This window comes from Ascaphus truei, chromosome 1 (assembly GCF_040206685.1).
Source record: "Ascaphus truei isolate aAscTru1 chromosome 1, aAscTru1.hap1, whole genome shotgun sequence".
Taxonomy (NCBI): domain Eukaryota; kingdom Metazoa; phylum Chordata; class Amphibia; order Anura; family Ascaphidae; genus Ascaphus; species Ascaphus truei.
Genome location: NC_134483.1, coordinates 47,131,136 through 47,146,408, shown reverse-complemented (window position 1 = coordinate 47,146,408; position 15,273 = coordinate 47,131,136). Strand labels below are relative to the sequence as shown.

Sequence of the window (15,273 nt, the reverse complement as noted above, 5' to 3'; positions counted from 1 at the left end):
ACAATGTGACAGTGGAATTGGTAGACAGTAGTATTAGTAGTATGGCATTAAATTACAAACCAAAATTAAAGCTTTGTCCCCATAACATTCCTAACCCCTTCACTACCAGAGCAAAAGGGGTGTGTGTGCTCATGCGCATATATGTATTTATGTGTGTGTATATGTGTATATATATATATGTATGTATATATATGTATGTATATATATATGTGTATATATATATATATATACATATATACAGTGTTCGACAAACCTATACATTTGCACGCCACGGGCGAGTGGATTTAACATTGTTGCGAGCTCCTATTGGCCCAAGCAGCACGCGTGTGGTACTAGGTGGCGAGTAGATTTTTTTTGTTCGGCGAGTAGATTTTTTGGTGATTTGTCGACCACTGCATATATATATATATATAGTTTCATGTTAAAAAAACATTTTAAAAGTTTAGCTTTTTCCTTTGAAAAAAAATGGAACTTTATTTGTTTTTATACATTTAAATGTTTCTCTGAGATATTTACATGACAAAAGGCTTATTTGTGTATGTGCTGTGAATTTTCTATATGTGAAGGGAATTTAAGGTAGTTATCATCCTTTTTAGTTCAGGCAAAAACATCAATGCCCATTTAAAGAAATCTCAGGACTTGTTCATGAATCTTCAACTGAATAATTATTCGCAGGTGATGCAGAGTTTCTACAGATGTAATAACAATAAAATAAATATTATTTGCTTTCTTAAGAAATGTGAAACGGCAAAACTGCAGTTCATACAACTAGGGGAAAATAAAAACATATACTGTGTATATAATATTAATTTTACTGAAGTAACATCTCTTGTCTTTTTTTTAATTTATTTATGTGTCTAATTTGAAACCTTGTGACCGTTTTGATAATTCTGTTATGTATCGTGTTACTTTGCTTAATTTGAGGTCACATGTTGCTGAGTGTTTGATGTCCTATTGAAAAAACCCATTGATTTTCCTCAGAGCAGAGTTGCGTTCATGTAGAAGGTGCAATGCCGCCAGAAATGAACTTCAAGCAAAACACATCATATGAAAGAGTGGTCATTTCAATTACTACACTAATGTAATGCCTCCCCCTCCTCCTCTACCCCTCCCCCCCATCAAAATAAATAAAAACCCACTGACAGCCGCATATCCAACACAATAGCTGCTGTATCTGGGAGATTTCACCATTGCTACAATATTTCCATTAATAGAATTCCTATCTAAGTAAGTGTGAGAGTCTGGCCTGCATGAATGAGAAGGGATGGCTTTTCTATGTACAGTAAAGCAAACGATGCCTTGTAACTAACACACATTTAATTAAAGCTGCAGTTCAAGCTGTCGGTTTTTTTTTTTAAAACATTTTTTTTCCTTCATTTAATATGTGCATCAATACAATCTACACACTGACAAGTGATTAAGCTGCTGATCGATCCGTTCTCCTGTAATCGATCGCTGAAGATTCGGCTCGGGGTTCACTAAACTCATCCTGGGTAATCTTCTGCTGCACTGACAGCCAAAGTTCTGTGAGGAAGATCATGTGACTAGGCAGGAATTTGATTCAATTGGTTAACTGCGAGAGAGAGAGAGTGCAGGGCACAAAAAGGGGGGTGCTGTTTCAGAAGGGGATGTGACTTTGTAAACTGTTGCTATAGGAACAAAAATGCTAGTTACATTAGAATACATAAAAGTCTTTAAAATTGTTTATTTTTTATTTTTTTTAAATGATACAAGTATTTTCTCATAGTACAGAACTGATTTATTAAAAAAAGAAGACAAATAGGATATTGCTTGAACTGCAGCTTTAACACAAGGATGATTTGAACCACACACACTATTTATATTTTCTTCCTCCCTCACTCTCTTGATCATTGGCGCCTCAATATACCCCTCCACAATAACCGTCATAAACAAGAGATTAGGTTAAAAGTGTGATTGGCTTTATTTAGCAAGTACACCAGAGGTTCCCATACTCCTACCAGAAGGCTCCCTACCATTGAGCCCCTGATCCACCCTACCATGGTTCACATACAGTATGTACGTACATAAGCCATCTGTTTCATATGGACAAATTTCATTTTCATTCATTCATTTTCATTCTATGTTTGCCCATAAACTTCTCACCGTGTATTTTTTTTATTTTAAGAGAAGCGGCAAATGTTAGTCACGAAGAGGAATGATCCCTCATTTTTGTTGTATTAGACCAAGGGCGCGCAAAGTTTTTAACTTGCCCCCCCTGCCTGCTTACCTCCCGGGTCGCACCCCCCTCCTCCTCGGCTCTGGCGTGAAATGATGTCACGGGGTCACGTGACGTCACGTTGCCGTGGCAATATGATGCAGCGCCGGTATTTGACACCGGCTGCCATGGCGACGCGTTGCCGAAGATAATGTAGGAGAAGCTGCAGTGGTCCACCCGGCATTTAATTTAAATGCCTTGGGGGAGAGCGCGGGACCTCTGTAGCGCCCCCCACTTTGCACACCTCTGTATAAGGGTGTTCTCCTGTGACCCCCGTCAGCATTCTGCTATCATCTGGCACACAGTTAAGCTATCGGGAACTTGGGGTTCCGGATCCACGTGGCGAAACACAAGCGCCTTCACCCTGGTACTGAGTAGCAGCCACCGGCAGTTCATGCATGTCATGCATGTTTCCAGTTAACATCGGCAGTATTTTCCTACGCTATCTGTACCTCAACGTATAACTCTGCCTCAGCATTTCCACACTTTGCTCTGCTCTGTGACTTACTACACCAATTCAGAGGTTTGAGTATTTCTTGGTATCCTTACTGCCTAGGAATTGGCTTTGTTGTGTCTTTACCGTGTAATGCTGTAACGCCATGCTCACCACAAACAAGGCGGGACCCCGGTACTGACGTGGGAATGGGTATAATGCCACCCATAGGGGCACGTCTGGAGTGCGGATGGTTGGGCAGCCAGGTCAGGATTGGAGAGAGTAGAATGGTCAGGTACTTGCCGAGGTCTGAGGTAGGAGCCGGTAGAATGGTCAGTGTACGTTTGCCGTGGTCAGGATTGGAGTGATGCGGAAGGTGAGAGGTAAGCCGGGTCGATAAGCCAGAAGTGTGGAGTCCTAGGCGATAGAAGGACCGGTACACAGGAGATCAATCTGAAAGCAAGGCAGCAGGGAACAAGACAAGGCAGAACAAGGAACCAGGAAATGGGAGAACAGTGCTAACTGGAACTATGCTCAGCCAAAGTGCAAGTGGCACAGCTGAGCATATACTGTATGGGAGAGCATGAGCAATGAGAGAGGGGTGCAGAGTGGAGGCGCAGCCTTCGCGGAGGCACCGATAGGCGGAGAGACACAGGAGACAGGTGGGCATAATAAGGAAAGTTGACACGCAGCTTGGGAGCGGTGCACATGCGTCACATGTGCGCGTCGCAAGCGGGGGCAGAGCCAGACTTCGTGACGTCAGAAAAGCTCAGCGTGCGCTGTAAGGACAGCGGGGTTGCGCAAGACATCAGGTAAGGAAGGAGAGCGTTGCGGTGGATGCTCACCCCGATTCCTTACAAATGCTGATTGAGTGTGGGCTTAATAGGATTCTATGCAAGATTATTGCACTATTTCTAGTTATACAACTGTGATGGTATTTAGAGATTATATGGATGTTTATATATAACATAGTCTCTTTGATCCTTCATACTGGTGCCTAACACTATTACTATATTACACCATGTGATCTGTCTATGACATTCTGCTTTATTATCTGCCCTGTTTATCTTGGGAGTGTAACAGATGCATTGTAACAGTTCGGGCATTGTTGCAGTCTAGGCAGTCACTTTTTGTATAAGTTGCATTTCTTGCATTGAACACTTTTTTTTCGCTCTACCATAGGCTTTAAAATGGTACACTTTGCTGTAGCTTATTAGTACTCAGATATTGTCTTGCATAACATTTTTAGGCTAATTATGCTATACCCAGACACACAGTTTAGTTTGGTGTCTTGGGGGAGATATTTCTCTTGGTTCCCCCCCTTTAGCATTGAGCTATTTGTGCACTTTTTGCCCACTTTTGGGAGTGTTCCTGACCTATTATAGGCAGGATATGGAGACGGTCCACTAAATAAATGTTTTTTAGTTTTTTTTATCATAGTCTGTCTGTTTGTTCTTTTGCATTTGTTTGTTCATTCAATAAATGTTTGATCTTTTGTACCTTCCTTAGAGTGCCCTTCTTTGGCATTTCTGTAAGCCCTGATTTGTGGGGCTTACAACGTTCTCTTGGTTGTTATACACCTCTGTATTCGACTGTGAAATGATAGAGTGCAGGCCCGCATCTTAATTATAGTTCTCAAGTAATAATTTTGAGAGGCATTGAAGGAAACCATGCAGACAACTATTTGGAAGCTGTTTTGTCTGTGCCCACATGAGAAATTTCATAAGCCGTGTGTTTTGTAAACAACCTTCAGGGCACATTTGCAGCTACTGGTGCATGTATTTCTTAATAATAGTGTGTGGGAACGTGCATTGTGTACATTGTGGGAAATACAATTCTTATTATAAAGTACTATACTTGTAAATATGCTTATCAGTACTCAGAATGTGACCATGAAATATTTAGCATGTTTGTCTGCTACACTTTCTTGTTTATGATGCCACACGTTGCAATGGTTGGTATCAGCCTAACACTAGATTGAAGAGAGCTAAACGGGGTGAGCAAGATTTTGGTTATGCAGCCTGTTAACCAGGGATTTCACCCCCAGGGTGTGATTGAATGGGGTTCAGGGGGGATTGAGAAGGTGCTGGGATTTTCTTAATATTACATTTTTTTAAAATATTAAAAATGATCTAAACCCGAGACATCAAACATTTGTTTCCATTCTTTATTTGTAACACTGTATTTCTTTTATTCTGTTAGAATAACACGTGGCAGATGCATCGTGTGAAAGCTTCTTTATCTCTTGTCACATAAATGCATGTCATATACAGTATAACATTATTGGTATGGGGTGATTGGTGATCTTGTTGGTCCCTTAGGGGTGACTAAGGTACAAAAAGTTAAGAACTCCTGCTGTAGACCAATATTTAATAGTACAGGATCCTTTATGAGGCATATTAAGGAGAAGTGAAACAAAGTGACACATTTAAGCCCATACATACTAAGCAGCCTTCTGCTATATAACCCCTTCCAGCGCTGGGAGACACCTTACAGCTTATTGACTGGAAGGAGCTCTGTGTCAGATGACAGCTTTGTACATATGGGCCTTTAATGGAATCCGGTTCATGCCTTTTTGTCTTTGGAGTGCAAACTCTCTAGCAATAATTAAATAATAATAAGAGTTAGTGCTTTTGATGGACAGAGACGCATCGTGGAGGAAGCCAACATAAATTAAACCAACAGATAACAAATCATATTTTTATTTTTTTTGGTATATCTGTTTTGGATTTTTTTTTTACATTGAATGCACCAATTAAAATGCTTTTAAATTCCCCGCACACAACATATATTAGAGTTGTAATTACCGTATTCTTCCCTTCTACTGTATTTTAATGGTCAATTTGCTTTGTTGGCTTTGCAATTTATAATACATGGGCTCATATCCGACTGAGGAATAATGCTGCAAATATTATCAGTGTCACAAAGATATTACAAAATCATAATGGTCACTATTTGTGCCCACACCAAAAGAAATGTCTCTACATCCGTATTTCTCCAAAATAGAAAACTGTACTTAAAAATACCATTGTTTTGTTTGATGGTTGTTAGAGATGTAAAATGTACCCAGCGAAGCAGAATCCTTTCCTGTAACATTTCTTCATATCTAATCTACTTCCCCGTTTCTTCCGCCAAATCTTGTAGGTAACAACACCCTGTCATGTGGCATGTGACTGACTCACGGTGACTTCATGAAAAGGGACGAGCATCACGTTTGTTAAATCAGTTTTAAAGTTCCTTTAGAACATTCAAGCTAAATCATTTAAATATTACATTTCGTGTTGCAATTTTTCATATTACAACAATATGTTTTAATATTGCACTGGCTGAGAACACATTGCAGGTATATAGGAGACAAACAGAAATTGGAAGCAAAGACATCTCCCAAATTGTAAATTACATGCTTTGGAAACATTTCCAAAACTGCTTTCAAAATGGTTGTTGGTGCAGTTCCATTTAGTCCAAGTATAGCCTGATCCATCGGCTGTAATTATAATGTAGCCGAAAGACCAGGCTATATTTGCACACCAAATCCAGGATGGAGGTTACTCTGCAATGATGAGCAAACTTGACTGCAGACATGGACACCTTGCACGGGTCCCACAGGCCTATCAGCTAGAGTTCTACTCGCACTCCTCGGACATCAGAGGATCGGGAGATACAGTACCTGTGATATTTCCCGTCCAGGCATCACTATACACCTGTTAATTTGTCATCCCTGCATTGGAAATCTAAGCGTGTGCTGCACCCTTAAAGATTCATCTTCATCCACTAAAAAGTCGATAGTCCTGAGACGTGGACGTTTCTATTACAGCTTATCTGGGAACATTATCAGTAAGTTATCTCTACCTTTAAAGGAAGTAGGGGGATTAACACTCGATGTGCAAAATATCATGTGAAGTTGATTCTAGAGAGTTGACATGTTGGGGAGAATGCAACTATTTTAGCATTTTATACAAGGGCTTAGAGCGTTCAATTTAGATTAATGTGGCGATGCTATAGAAACCAAATAATATGTACAGTATATACATTATAAAGCTGTAGCAGGCTGCATTGGTTCCTTAGGTGTGATATGTTCGGATATACTGGGATATTCTGTTCCAACACTACCATTGAATTATAGACAAACCCTGTGATATTCTGTTATACGCAGGTATTTTGTGTTCTCTGAAGAAACGTCACATGCTACATCTGTATATGTTGTTTATTTGCATGGCTATATGATGTATTTAAAAATACCACCCCACAAAAATCGCTAGAAAATAATATTTTGTAAACCATTTAATAATCTATTTCTCTTCCTTACACTAATCTAACTGCTAAAAACAAGTACCGGCTTATTTTGCTTCTGTGAAAATAATTACAAATTGCACTTCTTAGCGGCTTCTGAATAAGGTAGTGTGTATCATTCAAGTATTTTCTTTACCTTTATTCCACCAGACACTTGTCATAGAGCTAATAAAGATAGGGGGAGTTGGAGAGGGGCTCTGGCTGTGCAAACTCTTGTTGAACACAATTCCAAAAAGAGAAGAGTGTGAAATCGAACCCCTCCCAATTATCAGCTCACCATGTTTACAAACAAAGTTTAAAAAAAAATGACTTAAATATATTTATAGGATTGGGCTTCAATCACCCAGGTAATGTCACTGGCATTAGTACATGTTTTGTCCCAGAAAGGATTGCCCCTTTAAATTTGTAAAGTGTTAAATACCGTAGAATACAAGACACTGCATCATCAGTTGAATTCTCCAAAACCCTCTTACTGTTTTTAGATGACACTGCCAATATGGTACCTCCGTATTCCCAAGTGCTACGGAGTATAACATGTTTGTGGGTGAGAAAGCACAGGTAGCCATGTCCAAGTATTTGGCATGATCAGAGGTCAGTCCTTGGGGTGTTCCATTGATGCCTGTCAGTAATTGTTTTCAGATGATGAAGGTACTGTAGTTGACATCTGAAGAGTGGTGGACAAAAGCTGAAAGGTGGCCCACCAGACTCAAATACTGGATGTGGACCCTTCGGTTCATACCTTTTTTGTTTTTGTGTTAAACTTTTCAATCTAGATTAAATGCCAGCGAAGGAAAAGATGAGCCTTGGGGATATTGCCACAAGAACTCATAGTCTGTGTGAGTAGCTGTTGTAACCAAATCCCCCAACTTGTCTATTCAACACTTAGGCTGCGCTTATAGTGTCAGCGACGTCACGCTGTGGTCGCTGGAAAAATCAAATTGAAGTGACTTCTAGCGACTGCGCCGTCACGGCACGCCTAATATAAGCGCACTGCGTCAATACATTTATTTTGATGCGACGACGCGTAGCTGTCGCCGATACTATAAGTGCAGCCTAATGCATTAAAATTAACCCCTATTAACCCCTATTAACACCATTAGTCTATACATACAGTTTAAGATGTAGAGACACATTCTGGTGAGTGATGTGTCAACATTCAGAACATTGTGTTCATGTACTACTCTGTTTTTACTTATTTATTTAGTAATTTTACATAGATTAAAAAAAAAATAGTAGTACACTTACTTTCATTTCATGTAAAACGAAGGGGGGAAAATGGTGGGAGGAATATATAACATTTAGAGAACTAATGTAGCTTACAGTGCACAAGCTTTTAAATCTGGCAGGGACCTTCTTTCAGGTTTGCCATACTATACACTTCAGTATGATGCAGATTGTCAGCCAGGGAAGAATCCGCCACCTCACTTGTGGCAGAAGTTTTTGACAGTAGTGGAAGGCTTCCCTTTTTGGTATTTTGGAGCCACCATACCTGTGGAGTCGGCGGATCAGCCAACCAACACTGACAAGCAGCAGGGAGCTCTGCAGAAGGAGAGGGACAACAGACTGTGCACGAGTCTGAGAAAGCCTCCCATCCCCATGGACCCAGACGGACAAGTCAGGAGTTGAGAAAAAGTGACTGAAAAGCACCTCCAGCAAGGACGTTTTTAAAGGACACTTGCAGCAATAGAAACCACCACAATCCATGTGGTAGGTCGTTTAAAAGAGCAATAAGACGCGCTGGAGGACAACTTTATTTTCTATAACAAATCTACATTTCTCCCGGACCACTGTGGGTGTTAGAACTACATAATCAAATGCTTATTTAAACATTTCTGGTAACAAATGGGAATGCAAAAATGTAAGTTTGTAAAATTAATTGTAGGTTGTGATCCATTTTAAATGACTAATAAAGGGCCAGATTCACCAATGTCCATTAAATCAGTGAAAATATTGTGACATTACCATCAAAAAAAGAAATCAGGAGACACCAGTATTGGCGAGGGCCCTTTTGCTTATAGACCTCCGAATAGATGAACCTGTGCTGCATGTGGTGAGACAAAAGACGATCGGGGAAAAGTGCTAATAAAAAATATGTACAAATTAAAAAATGTATTTGCATATCCCACTGGTGTCTTTCATCTCGCCACACGGAGCCTAAGGCCGCGTCGGTACTGTGTGCGACCGCACGCGCGGCGCGAGCAAGAGGCCGCACCTCAATGAGGCAGGGCAGATTTTTCGCGAGACAAAAATATTTGTTTTTGTCGCGCGACGGCCGGGTTACGTGCGACGTTCAGCCAATGAAAGCGAACCGCTCACGTGACGTCACGACCACCCGCCACGCCTCCCCGTCACTGTGGATCACAGGCCACAAAGCGTGACGCCATGCGCTCCGTCGTGTGCACCTGCTATATCCAAGACCTAATGGGACCACTCATAAATTGCGCTCTCTCTCTCTCGCACTGTTAACTTGATGAAGCGTAGGGAATGTGACCCGCGGAAACACGTCTTGCATGTAAACCTAGCGTGCACAGCTTTAGAAACCTTCAGGTTTTTTTTTCTTCCTAAGAATAAGAGTCCTTTCTTTGTTTTTCAATTTACTACAGTATGTGTTTAAGGGTAATTTGGAGGTTGTTTCATGCTACATACCACTTGGTACTTGGGATCTCTGAATAAATAGTGCTAAGTACTAGTAGTGTACCACTGCCACATCAAACAGCTTGCTAACCACACGTTCTGGGAGCAGAATCCCTGCACAGCAAAGCGTTTGGAATCTTTATAATATCTAGTTTTGTGACCAATATAACCATTTTCATTCTCATATGCCGATGCCAGATTTCGTTTTTTGGAATTGAAATGTCCTGATGTGTAGATCAGTTTTCTTCAAAATGACTAAATATTCATGTACTGTAACTTGACTGCTTCCTATCGCTAGTAAGCCGCTACCCTGTGCTGTGTTACCTGCAGGCTCGCAGGGCCTGAGTCTCTGCCACGGAGAGCCTGGGGTGCGCGCAATATCTAGAACGGGTGCAGCGCCTCCACCTGCGACAGCTCCCGCCAAAGGGGGAGTGGGTCTTCGCAGGACGTATATGCAAGAATTACACTCACACAGCCAAGTACTATAACCAACCTCCTTTACTTGCCGGCAAAACTCACATTCAGGTACATACAATAACATTACAGTGAGTACACTTTATAACACGCCACGGGGGACGCCAACACTATCTTGTGCCACGGCGGACGCCAACACTATCATGCGCCACGGCAGACGCCAACACTCTCCCACACCCTCCACCGGGTGATCCCACCCCGTGTCCGATCCTTACGGATTAGTCCCCCCGCTCAACTGTAGACAACTGTGTGTGTGTATGGGTGACTGCGCAGCCACAGTGTCTCGAACGAATAATTGGTACCGGTGGTGCACTTGTTGAAATACCTGCCGAGCACTCCAGTGCCCGGGACTGCTACGGTCTTCACAAAGGGTCTCTACATGTCGACACCGTTCTCTCTCTCTCTCTCTCTAGGGTCTGGGGCGATCCCACCCGGACTCTGGCACCCACAAGCGGGGTCTGAGCCCTGACCTCCCACTCGATAGTATAGTCCCGATCAAGGTCTAATGATACTACGGGAACAGGAACCTCGCTAGGGCGATCCCTAATTCAGCTTGTCTCTACCGTGACTCAGGGCTAACTGGGCCTGGGGCACATGGCCTGCGCCGGGGCGGATCAACCTCCCCTACACAGACACTCCGTCTCCTCTCCAACCAGCTATCCTCCACGTGCGCACAACCACCTCCCTATATCTCCTTCACCTCCTAAGCCCATTAGCTCAACTCTACCATCTGACACTCCCCGTGGGGCTGCTGGGACAAGGGTCTGCTCCCTCCCACCAATTGCACTCTCCTCCTTCGCGGGTTTTAGCAACTCACTCTGTGCAGGCGCAACCTCCCGCTCTTTCAGGGTGAATCAGGGGTCACGGCTACATAAACTACCCTTAAAAAACGTTCAACGTTTAGGGCCTCCTACATTTATAACCATTTTTGATGCTAGATTAGCAGAATAATGTTAATTGTTTTGGTGGGACATTCTGTTCCCTTCATTTCCATAAGTGTTTTTTTGTGTGTGGAATGCTATCCCCCTACGTACAGTATATTGGGATTTGTGTGTGATATTTATGGATGAGCATTTTGGCCTATTTTTTATCACAGTCTGTTTCAGATACTGTACGTCACATTTGCAACCCTGGCAGCACAGAGTTTGCTTGTCCATGACACCCAAAGCCTTTGGGGGGGATTTGTAACAGCCTGCGGCTGCAAAACTGGTACAAATATAGAGCCAATAAAATGCACCATATTCCTAAAAACAAACAATCCAATGACTTCCTAAGGTTTAAATGGGGTTTGTTTCGTTGATAATTTGTATTAGTTTTCCCCCTGTTTTGCAGCCGGCAGACTTTCACAGCTCACCTTTTTGTTACATGACTAAGTTCTGGAATCAAAATCCTTGTTAATGTTACAAAGGTTCATGTTACTTACTGCAAGTTTTTTTTTTCTTTTTAATGCTTCCTTGAGTCAGTTTTACCTTTCCGTTTTCTGATGCAAACGGCTGCTGCTTTTCCAACTAATGGGTCTTATTATGTGAAATAACAGAAAAATTGTGGCTGCAAACCCTGCTGCCAACGTGATGAGGATTTTTTGACCTCAACCAATCCCTCGGGGCTAAATTACGGTCCCATGACATCACAGCTTTTCTAATGGCTGCTGGGAACGAGCCCTGGCCCTGCCACCATTTTGTGTCTGGTGGGCAGATATCCTCCCTGGTGCCAGAGTGGGTGGAGGATCACGGGGCAGTTCTGGATGACCCATGGGTTCAGATAAGAAAATGGCAAGCAGCACGGAATGCTTCTTTAATAAGCAATTATAATAAATACTTCTTGTACTCGTACGTCTCCATTGCCCTGTGCCTGTTCAGTCTCTCAAACATATTATTGTTAAACTGCAGATTATATTACACAATTACATAGTTACCTTTATTTATAACAAATGTTTGACCAGGAAGTAATACATTGAGAGTTACTTCTCGTTTTCCAGTATGCCCTGGGCACAGAGTTATAATGACAGATACATGGTTACAAATACATAGTTATATTAAATGAACAGCGTTATACATTATATACAAGACATTGCATGAATAGTTAAAGATAAAATATGTTATACGCCAGGGGTGCGCAAACTTTTCCATCTGCGCCCCCCTTCCTGCTCTCCCCGCTGCTCGTGCCCTTCCCCCCCCCTTCCTTACCTAGTGTCCGACACCTTATGACATCACAACGTCATGTGACCCCCACAGCGGCATTATAGGACTTTTTTTTGTGGAGAGACGTGGAAGCGCGTTCCATGGAGGCGGAGAGACGTGGAAGCGCGTTCCATGGATGCGGAGAGACGTGGAAGCGCGTTTCATGGATGCGGAGAGACGTGGAAGCGCGTTTCATGGATGCGGAGAGACGTGGAAGAAAAGATTTAAAAAGGGAGAGGGCTTTAAAGGGAAAAGCTGCAAAAATGAGATAAGCTTTGACGATTCAGAGCTGTACCAGAGATCCGAGCTGAGATAGATGCATGTTGCAGACGTTATTACCCCCGTTAACGTGGAACAAAACGTTGGCATTAAAGAGAACGAGTGCATTACTATTGCTTTTAAAGGAGCTGCGGTATTTCTTGTGTTAAATCTCACAGAAGCGTTAACACGTCACATTACGTTACCAGGTGCAATGCTGACTGTTATATATATATATATATATATATATATATATATATATATATATACATATGTATATGTGTGGAGGAGTGTAGAACCTTTAAAAACAGGAGGAGCATTTGGTAGTTTGTGCAGATTAATAGGAAGCCAAGAAAAATGTTCTGTTCTAGTTCTCGGTGGTGTTGAGCCACCCCTACTAAACAGCTGCAGACGCTCCCATATCAATTCACGTATATGTATACATTTTATATAATTTTTGCACTTTTATATATTATATAGTGCACTGGTATAGTTTAGGGTTGCGCATTTTCTTTTTTGTATCGCTAATAGGAAGCCAGCAGAGAGATTTCAGGCCAGAAGCAGATGCCAGTCTAGAAGAGCGATGATATTCCCTCTCTCCTTTCTCTCTATCTATCTCTATCATCTCTATCTCTATCTCCTCTATCTCTATCTCTTGCAATACTCACATTTCAGTGTGAGTTTTCCAGCGAAATTCAAAAAAAGTTGTTACAGAATTTTGCATTTCGCTTTGACTTTTCAACTTTGACCTACATTTTTGGCAAATGTTCAAGCGAAACATGACCGAGTACATTTTGCAGACTCGTGGAAAATCAAATCCATTTTTATAATGCGTCCTCTAGGGGTCAGTATGTTCTAATTTATCAATGTCTTGTTAGATGGAGAGATCTTGTGCAAATGCATTTTCCTCACAAAATGTGTCAGCGTGACCTAATTTCATTCAGATTCAAGAATGCCTCCCAAACCGATACAAACTTGTGATGAAAGTTTGTAAATGGCTCTCCTGGTTTCTGCCTGTGTCATTGTCACAGCCTTCAGATGAATAGCACATGTCTGTAACATCTTGTGTAACTATAATTAAATATAGCGGTTACGTCAGTATTTCTTATATAAACTAATTTCCTAAAGATCGGACTTGAAAATGGGGGAACTGCTTCTTGAAGATATATACAAAAAAAACAAACATGTATGTAATAGGGAATAAATGAATAAACCGTATTGCTCAGAAGAGCGATCACGTGGTCAGTCAGTGGCCATGAAGGTGGCAGGATCCTCTGGCACTGAAGGCGCTAAAGGGACAAGCCCTCCTGTGACCAGGGTTGCCACCTTCAACTGATGGCCAACCCGGAGGGGAAAAATAAAGTTCCCTTCCTTGGCGGCGTCTCCCGATATCTGCTGCAACTCTCCCCTCGCACTGCACTGAACATGGCTGCGTGGCATCATATGACACCGCATAGCCATGTTCAGTGCAGTTGGCGGGGGAATTGCAGGAGAATGCCGGAGACGCGGCCGCCACCCGCAGCAGCACACCGCCGCCACCCAGAGATTGATGGGCTAAACCCGTAGCCCGAAGGAAAGTACCCGAAACCCGAAGTCTTCGGGTCAAACCCGGCGAGGTGGCAACACTGCCTGTGACCTTAGGGTACAAATGCCAGTGACCTGTTCAAGGGATTACATGGGGTTGATTGATTGATTGATTGATTGCCTTTTTTTTTTTTACCCAAATCTGAACCCTTTTTGTATTTTGTTTGATTTCCTCTCGCTGTTCCCTTTTGTCTTATATCTGATGCACTGAGTTTATTTGACTTTATATTTTAACATTAAGTTACCTCTCATTTTCAAGGATGTCCTGGGCACAAAATAAAGTTTAGAACATTACAATTACGGTTCCAAACGTGTAAACTAGGAAACGGACAACGTCTTGAAGGCACTTAGACGGGAAGCAGATTTCAGGGTAAATTGTTTTAGCGGTGCGGTGATCGGCACGAGAAGGAAGAGCAACCGGATTCTTTATTGAATCTTGAGACTATAAGCAGGTTTCTGGAGGAGATAAGTGCTGTGTACATGTAGCCCCCTGTAAACAGCACGGGCTATATATATCTTTCTCCTACTGTGGTAAGTCCTGTTAAGGGCAGGCGCCAATAGTAATCATGGGTTTTCCCCCTTCACGCCCTGCCCTGAGTGATAGATGCAGGCCCCTGACTCTGCTGCCGGCGAGAGACAGAGGGGAGGTCCTGCTGACATCATAAGGGATGGGGCTGATCCTATTTAGCAGCCAGTTCCTGTGAGTGACAGTAAGTCTTCTGTCCTGGGAGTTGGAGGTCGAAGGGTTGAGAGTCCTTCTGTCCTGGGAGCAGGAAAAATAGAAGGAGAACTCTGGCTTATGATAGCTGGCAAGTGAGCAGAGCTCCGGTGGACCAATGATGAGGGGGTGATGGGGAGGATCTACCCCCGCCCAGAGGGGACCCTCTGAGGTGGGCACTGGGGTATTGAGGCCCCTCACAGACCATCCTGTCGGAGGACCTCTTTGACGAAAGGAGAGGAGGAAGGCTACACACCTTGGGAATTCTGTGTGTGCTGCCGCTATTGCTGCTGTTGTTGTGGCTGCGTGCTGCAAGGCTGCTGTGTGCACAATAGAGACAATAATGAAAGACATTGCTGATCTTACTAAAGACTGTTGTGTGATTCGGGAGCATCCACCCTGGGACCAGGGTCAATTCTTCTATTCGGGTCCTACCCCATATCCCTGGGAAGGTATAGAGGATGGA

At 42.6% G+C, this 15,273-nt stretch overlaps 1 protein-coding gene across 2 annotated transcripts in view; it reads left to right on the top strand.

The window, feature by feature from the left end:
* The window catches only part of PDZD2 (PDZ domain containing 2), a 385,311-nt gene that overhangs the window by 100,703 nt on the left and 269,335 nt on the right, over positions 1-15,273 (top strand). The window lies entirely within an intron of this gene.